The sequence below is a fragment of the Carlito syrichta genome, unplaced genomic scaffold (genome assembly GCF_000164805.1).
Source record: "Carlito syrichta isolate Samal-C Ts95f unplaced genomic scaffold, Tarsius_syrichta-2.0.1 Scaffold84594, whole genome shotgun sequence".
In the NCBI taxonomy this organism is placed as follows: domain Eukaryota; kingdom Metazoa; phylum Chordata; class Mammalia; order Primates; family Tarsiidae; genus Carlito; species Carlito syrichta.
The window spans coordinates 34851-45852 of record NW_007028690.1 but is presented as its reverse complement, the minus strand read 5'-3'; the positions used below and the strand labels follow the sequence as shown (position 1 = coordinate 45852).

At 48.4% G+C, this 11002-nt stretch overlaps 1 protein-coding gene across 1 annotated transcript in view; it reads left to right on the top strand.

Annotated features, from left to right (window-relative positions):
* Positions 1–11002, top strand: part of RAB11FIP3 (RAB11 family interacting protein 3) — a 55405-nt gene that overhangs the window by 13995 nt on the left and 30408 nt on the right. The window lies entirely within an intron of this gene.

Here is an 11002-nt window from a genome sequence, read left to right as displayed (position 1 = left end):
TGTGTGTGTGTGTGTGTGTGTGTGTGTGTGTGTGTGTGTGTGTGTGTGTATGTATCAGTGTCAGAGTCTCACTGTCACCCAGATTGGAGTGCAGAGGCACGCTCATGGCCACCGCAGCCTTGGCTTGCTGGACTTAGACAATCCTTCTACCTCAGCCTTCCAAGTAGCTGGAACTACAAGCGGGCACCACCATGCCCAGCTAATTTTTTGACAGGGTCTCACCAAGTTGCCCAGGCTAGTCTTGAACCCCTGGGCTTAGGCAGTCTCTTGCCTCTCTGCCTCCTAGAGTGCTGGGATTACAGGCATGAGCCACTGCACCCAGCTGGCTCTGCATATTTTAAAACTCTTTGAATTTTCCAGGAAAACAACTCAGTCAGGGAAAAGCATCCTTGGGAAGAGCATCCTTGGGGAGTTGTGTTCCCAGGTGGACCTGTGCATTTATGTGCCTTTGCACACACTCTGTCACAAGTCTCTTTTTATTCTTCTCTCATACTTCCAGTAGGGCATTACACTGATTCTGTATATAGCTGCAGTGGGCTGAAGGATGGCCCTCAAAATACACATCTACCGAGAATCTGTGAATGCAACCTTATTTGGAAAAAGGGTCTTTGCAGATGCAGTTCATTAAGGATTTTAAGATGAGAGCATGCTGGATGGGGTTGGCCCAAAATCTAATAACAAGTGTCCCTAGAAGAGAAAGAGAGAAGCCCATGGGGGGAAATGGAGGCAGAGACTGGCCACAAGTCAGGGAACTCTTAGGGCTGCCAGAAGCTGCCAGTGGTGCGGACATGTCCTCCCCAGGAGCCCTAGGAAGGAACCATACCTTGGTTTTGGACTTCTGGTTGCCAAACTGTGAGACAATGAATGTCTGTTGTTTCCAACCCCCCAATCTATGTCAATTTGTTATGGCAGCCTCAGGACACTGGTACCATGAGTTATGGTATTCAAAGTAGTAAAGGCATCACCATATTTTGTTCCTCAAGCACCTGCTTGGTCTGAAAGAATGGGAGCTCACCACTGGTGTTGGGCTGCCTCCTGAAGCTTGGACAGAGTAGGCAGAGGCTGCTGTCAGATCCGGGTTCCCTCCTGTCCCTTGTGCAGGCAGACCCCTTATAGCCCACCGTGAATGTGGCTTGGCATGATCTTTCAGCTCCATGACCATCATCTTCAGGAGTGATGGGAATATCACGCACTTCAGTGGTGGGAACCAAGCATTTTCTTTTGTTTTGTTTTGAGTCAGGGTCTCATTCTGCCGCCCAGGCTATAGTGTAGACTAGGGGTCCTCAAACTTTTAAAACAGAGGGCCAGTTCACTGTCCCTCAGACCGTTGGAGGGGCGGACTATGGTTTTAAAAAAAAACTATGAGCCAGGCTCGGTGGCTCAGCCTGTAATCCCGTGCCTTTGGGAGGCTGAGATGAGTGGATTGCCTGAGCCCGCGGGTTCGAGACCCGCCCAGGCAACTTGGCAAGACCTCATCTCTACAATAAATCAAAAAAAGTCAGCTGGGCGTGATAGCACGCGCCTGTAGTTCCAGCTACTTGGAAGGCTGAGGCAGAAGGATCGCCGGAGCCCAGCAGGTCGAGGCTGCGGTGACTGGGAGCAGCCACTGCACTCCAGTCTGGGCAACAGAGTGAGACTCCGACTCAAAAAAAACCAAAAAAACAAAACTATGAACAAATTCCTATGCACACTGCACGTATCTTATTTTGAAGTGAAAAACAAAACGGGAACAAATACAATATTTAAAATGAAGAACAAGTAAAGTTAAATCAACAAACTTACTAGTATTTCAATGGGAACTATGGGCCTGCTTTTGGCTAATGAGATGGTCAATGTCCGGTTCCATATTTGTCACTGCTTGTCATAACAAGTGATGCAAGTATCCATCAGTTAGTCTAGATCTGGTTGGAGATTTCAGATGTTTCATTCTGGAAAAAGTCTGTTCACAGACATAAGTGCTGCCAAAGATGGTTGCCATTTTGAGTGCATGGTTCCTGAGATTACTGAGAGGAGGAGTCGAGAGACAGAGAGAAAGAGGGGAGTTGAAGAGTGCGACACACATTCCACACATGTGCACTGCGGGCCCAAACGAGTCGGCTGCTAGGCAGGACAGGCAGCGGCGGCAAAAACACCTGGTGGGCCAGATAAATGTCCTCAGCGGGCGGCATGTGGCCCGCAGGTCGTAGTTTGAGGACCCCTGGTGTAGACCCATGATCACAGCTCATCGTAGCCTCGATCTCCTGGGCTCAAGGGATCCTAATACCTCAGTCTCCTGAGTTGCTGCATGCTACCACGCCCGGCTAATTTTTTTGTTTTTATTTTTTTGAGACAGGGTCTCACTATGTTCCCTAGGCTGGTCTTGAACTCCTGGGCTCCAGTGACCCTCCCACCCTTGCCTCCCAAAATGGTGGGATTACAAGCATGAGCCACTGCGCATGGCTACACTTTATATTTTAGAGCAGTTTTAGGTTTACAGAAAATGGAACAGATAATACAGGGTGTTCCTATGCCTCCCCCTCATCCTGCCCAAGTTTTCTCTGTTATGAGCTTCTTGCACTGGCATGGTACATTTATTATAAATCAAATATTGGTACGTTGTTATTATTAACTAAAGTTCATAGTTTACATTGGGGTTCACTCTTGGGGTTGTACATGCTGTGGTTTGACGTATGTATGAGTACATGGGTCCACCATTATTGTACCACTGAGTAGTCTCACTGCCCTAAAGATATTGTGCTCTGCTGATTCATCCCTCACTCCAACCCCAGTATCTACTGGTCTTCTTACTGACTCCATAGTTCTGCCTTTTCAAGAAGTTCATCGAATTTCAATCTTTTTTTTTGTTTGAGTTTGAATCTTACTCCGTCGCCTGGGCTGGAGTGTAGTGGCATGCTCACGGCCACCCCAACATTGACCTGCTGGACTTAGATGATCCTTTTTCCAAGTGGCCGGAACTAGAGGTGCACGCTACAATGACTGGCTAATATTTTTGATTTATTGTAGAGATGAGGTCTCATCAAGTTGCCCAGGCTGGTCTTGAACTCCTGGGCTCAGGCAAACCCCTTGCCTCAGCCTCCCAAAGTGCTGGGATTACAGGCTTGAGCCACCGTATCCGGCCAAGTGTCTCATTTCTTTTTTCTTTTCTTTTTTTTTTTTAGTTGGAGTCTCACTCTGTCACCTAGGCTGGAGTGCAGTGGCATGCTTCTGGCCACCACAGCCACAACCTGCTGGGCTCAGGCGATCCTTCCACCTCAGCCTTCCAAGTAGTTGGAACTACAGGCATGCGCCACCATGCCCAGCTAATTTTTTGATTTATTGTAGAGATGAGGTCTCGCAAGTTGCCCAGGCTGGTCTTAAACCCCTGAGCTCAGGCAATCCTCTGACCTCCGCCTCCCAAAGTGCTGGGATTATAGGCCTGAGCCACCGTGCCCAGCTCTCATTTCTTAATATGCATTTAGTTCCTCCACGTCTTGCTCTTTAAGGTTTGGATGTAATTTTCAGGAGAGTGGAACTAGAAACTATGAAGCATATAGAAAGATTGCCTTTTTTAGAGACAGTGACTGACTCTGTTGTTCAAGCTGGAGTCAGTGGTGTGATCATAGCTCACTGCAGCCTATAACTTTTGGGCTCAATTGCTTCTCCTACTTCAGCCTTCCAAGTAGCTAGAACTATAGGTGTGGGCCATCATGCCCACATAGTTATTATTTTTTAAATTGTTTATAGAGATGGGGGGGTCTTGCTAGGTTGCCCAGGTTGATCTTGAACTCCTGCCCTCAAGTGATCCTCCCACCTCAGCCTTCCAGAGCACTGGGATTATGGGCGTGAGCTATTATGCCTGTCATTTTGTCTCTTTTTTGTGTGTGTCTCTGTCATCCAGGCTAAAGTACATTGACATCATCACCACAGCCTCAGCTTCCTGGGCTCAGGTGATCCTTCCACCTCAGCCCCCAAATAGCTGAGACTACAAACATGTGCCACCATACACGGCTTTTTAAAAATTTTTTTGAAGAGATGAGGTCTCATTTATGTTGACTGGCTGGTCTTGAACTCCTGGGCTCAAGCAATCCTCCCGCCTTGATCTCTCAAAGTGCTGGTGTGAGCCACTGCACCTGGCCTGCTCTTTTTTTTTTTTTTTTTAAAGCTTACACATTATGTAATTTTTAAGTCTAACAAAAATAGGAGTGGAGAATCGGTGCACTGCATTCAGAAACTGGAGACCCTCCCCTGACGATCTTCATAGGTAAACATGCCTTTTATTGGTTTTCTGAAACTGGTCCCAGTCAGTCCCATTTTGTTGGACTGGGAACACTATACTGCTGGCTGGGGTAAAGTGTGCAGTTAATCACTGATGAGCTGCAGTCTCCTTCCTGGGACGCTTTAGTGGGTCTCCTTGCTTCTGGCATTTTCCCAGGGATCCTTTTGATACGGGCCTTGTAACAGGAAAAACTTGCTGATGTGTTCTCTGAGGAAGAAGAGCAGGCATGGAGAGGGGTGGATTAGGGTTGCCACTGAGTTTGTGGTCATGGGTATCCTGATGGGGGACTCCTGTCTAGGAATCTAAGCAGGTGGAAGGCGGAAAGTGGTGTGTGGGTGGGGTCCATCAATCAGGATTTCTGGAGGGGCCATGGGGAAGTCCAAGAACAGGCACAAACCAAAACGTAAGATGCATGTTCCAGAATCCTCCCACTGTGCTTTTTGTTCCTCCTCCTTCTGCCACTGCTGGTGGCATTTAGAGAAAAGAGTTGCCTTAGTAAGATGATGGGGAAATATGTTTTTTTGTACAAACTTTTATCAGAAAGCTTAGAAATCAAAGACAAAAGCTGCTCTGTTTTGAGCCCTGATGAGCGAACTGTTTGTTAAACCAGCAAGGACACTTGCTGAACTTTGCCTCCTGCTTCCTGACTGGCAGCAGTGAGAGGCTTAACAGAGTGTGTCTGCAGCAGGTTGAACTTTCTCCTAGGTGGTGAATGCCTTCAGGTGAGTACACAGGGCTTGCAGAAGTCCCAGCGTGACTAGCACATAGGGAGATGACGTTGTCATTTGAGGAAAACCAGTGACTCAGTCTGGATGGAGACATAGCAGGGAGGCCGTCTCCCGCAGCACACCCTGAATGGAGCCCTGTGAGAGACAGGCCAGGCCTGGGAGGCCGCCTGGGCCAGCATCTGAGGGTAAGAAGACAAGCTAGCGCGTACTGTGCGTAGTATTTTTTTGTGAAGAAGAAAGGTTCCAGGAGAAGGAGCTATGATGTGGAAGTGGAGCAACTTAAAGGACTTGTTAACTAGTGAGTGTAATGTTGAAACGCAGTGAAGTTCTCTGAAATGCACTTTGATCTCCAAGTAGGTTCATCTTAACATTTGTAACTTGTAAAGATTTTATAAGTTGCTAGTATAGACTCAATGGTTTCTGGGCAAGGATGGGTCACATCTGACAGATTTCAATTGATGGACAGGTCTGAGCTGTTTTTGTGTTTTCTCCAGGAGTTTGTGAGTGAGCACTGTGCTCTGAGGTAAGTTTTTGTCTGGAAGGACAGGTGACTGACTCACTGCCCTGAAAACCATCTGCACACTGACACTTAGGCAAGGCAACCTTGACCTGTAGAAGCCACCTCCAGACCTGACTCAGGGAGTGAGTTGTCCCCTGGATCCCCAGCGCAGGCTTCTCCTGACCAGTCTTGGTCTGCTCTGTGGGCCCCTCCCCAGGGCAGAGGCTTTTTACCATCTGGCACCCCCGCCAGCGTGTTTGAGTGTCTGTAGCAGTGTTGTGGGCATAGGATGTCCACAACCCTGCTGTTTACTATATGGAGCAGTAAAGGGTGAGTGCAAACCTTAGAGCCCCTGAGGAGCGCAGCAGTGTCTATCTCTATATGGTTCATGGTATTCCAAGTCACTGCTGTGGCAGCCAGTAACTGGGTTTCCTTTAGAAATGGGGAGACCAGCTGTCACCCTCCTTGCCCAGGAGGGTGGACAGCGCACGGGGCCCCAGCCTCCAATGTATGAGAGCCCAAGTCCATATAGCATTGGTTGTATCGTTCTGTGTCTGTGGAGAATCGATTCCATCCTGAACCATCAGGGAGGATGCAGGCAGCAGCTCTTGGCCTTCCCACAGAGTGCTGCCCTCAGCTCCAGGTGTCCCAAGACACTGTGTCTGGACCTCCTTCCCTGCCTGGGAGGAGACACTCACTCGGGGCAGTGTGAGCTGTGTATGAGGAAGGGAGAGTGGAGTCTTGTTCTTACCCATGTCTGCATTACATGTTGGAGACCAAAGGTCCACACCGGCCGTGGAATAGCACGGCACATCCACCAAAAATGTCAGTCAGTCCCTTTTTTTTTTTTTAGTCAGTCTCACTCTGTCACCTGGGCTGGAGTACAGAGGCACAATCATGGCTCACCACAGCCTCAACCTCCTGGGTTCAGGTGAGTCCTCTGCCTCAGCCTTTGTAGAGATGAGGTCTTGCTTTGTTGCCCAAGCTGGTCTCGAATTCCTGGGCTCAAGTGATCCTCCCATCTCAGCCTCTCAAAGTGCTGGGATTACAGATGTGAGCTACCATGCCCAGTCAGTTGGCTTTCTTAAAAACTGACCTCGAGAACTAAATTCTGACCCCTGCAGGAGGCATCTCTGAGAGTCTCTGGAGGAACAGCCACCCCACTGGCATCTGGGCCCTCCTTGGCCTTGCTGGGAGAGGCTTGGGGTGTGTGATTCGGGAGGCATATCCTTGGGAAGGTCTCCATGGGGGCAGGTGCGATGTTTGAGAAATTTTGGCTAGATATGAATCGCCGAATCTGGTCTTTGTTGTAATAATCATGCTTCTTAGAGTCTGCAGCGGGTCTCCCTAGAGCCCTTGGGTATGCCCTTGTACCTCTCAGACCACATGGGCCCTGTGAGTTGTGGTGCTTCGGGTTACTAGCAGCTACTCCTCAGAGCATCACAGGAATTTGCTATGGGTTTTGTGCCCTGCTGTTGTGCCGTGCCCCACAGGCCCAGCCTCTAACAGACATCCTGGGCTGCCTGCTTTCCTGTCCACTCCAGCCTCCCTGCCTGACTTACCACAGACCTGACACAGGCTAGCCCTGTGCTGGGAGGGGTTCCTGGGCTGTGCCTTGCTCAGGGAGCAAGAGCTGCTTGGGTACGTTGAGTGCACCTGGAGCCGGTGTCCCTTATGGTGGTTTCCTGGTTTTAGATTGTGAAGTGTGTGCTTTTGAAGAATTACTTCCTTAGATTCTAGGGAAGATTGGGTTTTCCCTTGGAAATAAAAGTAGCATAATTGAACACCTGAGTAGGTACATTTCAACAGAGGCAGGTGCCTTACAAGCAGTGGGCAGGAATTTTCCACCCACAGTGACGAGTGAACCCTGCAGTTTTCATTCTCATGCTTTGTAAAGCACCTGCCTCTGTTGTTTCTCTTGATTCCATGAGCTTGCTACCTTGTGAGATCAGTGTTCATAGCCCTTGTTTTACCAATGAGGCAGTAGAATCCCACGTGGTTGAGTCATGTGTCTGAGGTCCCACAGCTTTTCAGAAGTGGACCAAGGATAGAACTGGGGCTCTGGTCAGCCACACCAGGCTTCTGCTAGCTCAGCCTGGGCCCTTCAAGTCTCCCGATGAGGCTCGGGTGGGTACAGCTGGGGTCAGGCACCCTGGGTACTTCTTGCAGTTTTGAGCACATCCCATCTACAGTTTACAATCCCAGAACCAGAGTGCAAAGGCCGTCTTTTTTCTACAAGCTGCAGCATTTATGAGATCTTATTTGTTTGAAAATTGTTAACCTCAGAATCTTCTGAGCATGAAATTTTGGCTACTTTTGCTAACCTTCAATTTCTTTTTTTTTTTTTTTTTTTTTTGAGTCGGAGTCTTACTCTGTCACCCAGGCTGGAGTGCAGTAGCACACTCACAGCCACCATAGCTTCAGTCTGCTTGGCTCAGGTGATCTTTCCACTTCAGCCTTCCAAGTAGCTGGAACCACAAGCGCATGCTACCATACCTGGCTAATTTTTAAAATTATTGTAGAGATGAGGTCTCGCCAAGTTGCCAGGTATGGTGGCTCACACCTATAATCCAAAAACTTTGGGTGGCCAAGGGAGGAGGATTTTTTTGAGCCCAGGAGTTTGGAGTTTGAGACCAGCCTGGGCAACATAGTGAGACATCGTCTCTATAAAAAAACGAAAAATTAGCTGGGTGTGGTGGCGCATGTTTACAGTTCCAGCTACTGGGATGCTAAGGTGGAAGGATTGCCTGAGTCCAGAGGTTGAGGCTGCAGTGAGCTGTGAGCCATGCCGCTGTACTCCAACATGGCTACAGAGGGAGACTCTGACTCAAAAAGATAACAATAATAATTAATGGATTATTTGACTGGGTACTGTGGCTCACGCCTGTAATCCCAGCACTTTGGGAAGTTGAGGCAGGAGGATTTGAGCGCAGGAGTTCAAGACCAGCCTGGCAACACAGTGAGACCTTGTCTGTACAAAAAAAAAAATTAGCTGAATGTAGTGACATGTGCCTGTAGTGCCAGCTATTCAGGAGGCTGAAGTGGAAGGATTACCTGAGTCCAGGAGGTCGAAACTGTGGTGAGCCGTGATCGTGTCACTGTACTCCAGTCTGGGTGATGAAGTGAGATTCTGACTCAAAAAAATAAAAATAAAAACAGCTGGGTGTGGTGGTTCACGACTGTAATCCCAGCACTTTGGGAGGCTGAGATGGTAGGATCACTTGAGTCCAGGAATTTGAGACCGGCTCAGGCAAAAGTGAAACTCCATCTCTTCACAAAATAAAAACATTAGCTGGTCATGGTGACTCACACCTGTGATCCCAGCACTCTGGAAGGCAGAGGCGAGAGGATTGTCTGAGCTCAGGATTTCAAGAACAATCTGGGCAGCTTGGCGAGAGCTTAGCTCTACAATAAATCAAAAATTAGCCAGGTGTGGTGGTGCATGCCTATAGTTCCAGCTAATTGGAAGGCTGAGACGGAAGGATTGCCTGAGCCCAGTAGATCCAGGCTTTGGTGGCCGTGAGTGTGTCACTGCACTCCAGACTGGCCAACAGTGAGAATCCAACTCAAAAAAAAACAAAAAACAAGAGTAAAAGCCAGGCTATGGCTGGTGGGAAAGTAGACATTTAACTAGTCAGCAAAACTCATTGGCTAAATAATTGAGTTAGACCTTGGATTTAAATTTCAAAGCAATATAGCCTGAACATACATAACAGCTATTGATTAACTGAGCATGGGTACACTGATCTGTAGTTCCAGCTACTCAGAAAGCTAAGGCAGAAAGATCACCTGAACCCAGAAAGTCGATGCTGCGATAGCTGTGTTCGTGTGACTGCACTTCAGCCAGAGTGACACAGTGAAACTCTGAGTAAAAAAAAACCCCAAAAAAACAAACAACAACGACAAAAAAACGGCATTGGTAGTGATCTTTTTTATTTAAAAAGGTACATTTTTTTTAGCTGCGCATGGTAGTGTGCGCCTGGAGTTCCAACTACTTGGAAGGCTTGAGCCCAGCAGGTTGAGGGTGCGGTGACTGTGAGTGTGCCACTGCACTCCAGCTTGGGTGACAGAGTGAGACTCTAACTCAAAAAATATATATATATATTCTGAGGCCAAGACAGGAGGGTCGCTTGAGGCCAGGAATTTGAGATCAGCCTAGGTGACATAGCAAGACCTCGTCTCTACAAAAAATAAAAAAATTAGCCAGTGATGGTGGCATGCATCTGTAGTCCCAGCTACTCAGGAGGCTGTGGAAGAAAGATCGCCTGAGCCCAGGAGATTAAGGCTGTGGTGGACCATGATTGCGTCACTGCACTCCAGTGTGGGTGAGAGAGTGAGATGCCAACACCCCTCCCCCAAAAAAAGACACTATTTTTTTTTTTTGAGTTGGAGTCTCACTCTGTCATCCAGACTGGAGTGCAGTGGCATGCTCCCGGCCACCGCAGCCTCGACCGGCTGGGCTCTGGCGATCCTTCCGCCTCAGCCTTCCAGGTAGGTGGAACTACAGTCGTGCGCTACCACGCCCGGCTAGTTTTTGCTTTAGTGTAGAGACGAGGTCTTGCCAAGTTGCCCAGGTAGGTCTTGAACCCGCGGGCTCAGGCAATCCACTCACCTCGGCCTCCCAAAGTGCTGGGATTACAGACTGAGCCACCGAGCCTGGCCTATCTAACTAACTTTAAAAATTACTCTAGCTAATTTTTTTCTGCTCTTAGATATATGCCTATTTTTGGCCGGACTCGATGGCTCAGCCTGTAATCCCAGCACTTTAGGAAGCCGAGGCAAGTGGGTTGCCTGAGTCCAAGGGTTCAAGACCCACCTGGGCAACCTGGCAGGATCTGTCTCCACAATAAATAAAAACTTAGCCAGGCGTGGTAGTGCACACCTGTAGTTCCAGCTACTTGGAATGCTGAGGTGGAAGGATTGCCAGAGCCCAGCAGGTTGAGGCTACAGTGGCTGGGAGCGTGCCACTGCACTCCAGTCTGGGTGACAGAGTGAGACTCCAACTCAAAAAAAAAAAAAAATATATATATATATTTACATACATATATATATATATATATATATATATATATATGTGCCTATTTTTAATTTTTAAAAGAACATTGCATTTTGGCCAGGCGTGGTGGCTCACACCTGTCATCCCAGCACTTTGGGAGGCAGAGGTGAGAAAATTGCCTGAGCCCAGGGGTTCGAGACCAGCTTGGGAAGTTTGGTGAGACCTTGTCCCTACGATAAGTGAAAAAATTAACCAGGTGTGGTAGTGCATGCCTGTAGTTCCAGCTTCTTGGGAGGCTGAGGCTTCCGGAAGGATCACTTGATCCCAGCAGATGGAGGCTGAGGTAGCCGTGATTGTGTCCCTGTACTCCAGCCTGGGCGACAGAGTGACTCTCCATCTCAAAATAAATTTTTTGGATTGTTTTATTTTATTGTATTTTTTTTTGAGTTGGAGTCTCACTCTGTCGCCCAGACTGTAGTGCAATGGCCGCTCCTGGCCACCACAGCCTCGACCTGCTGGGCTCC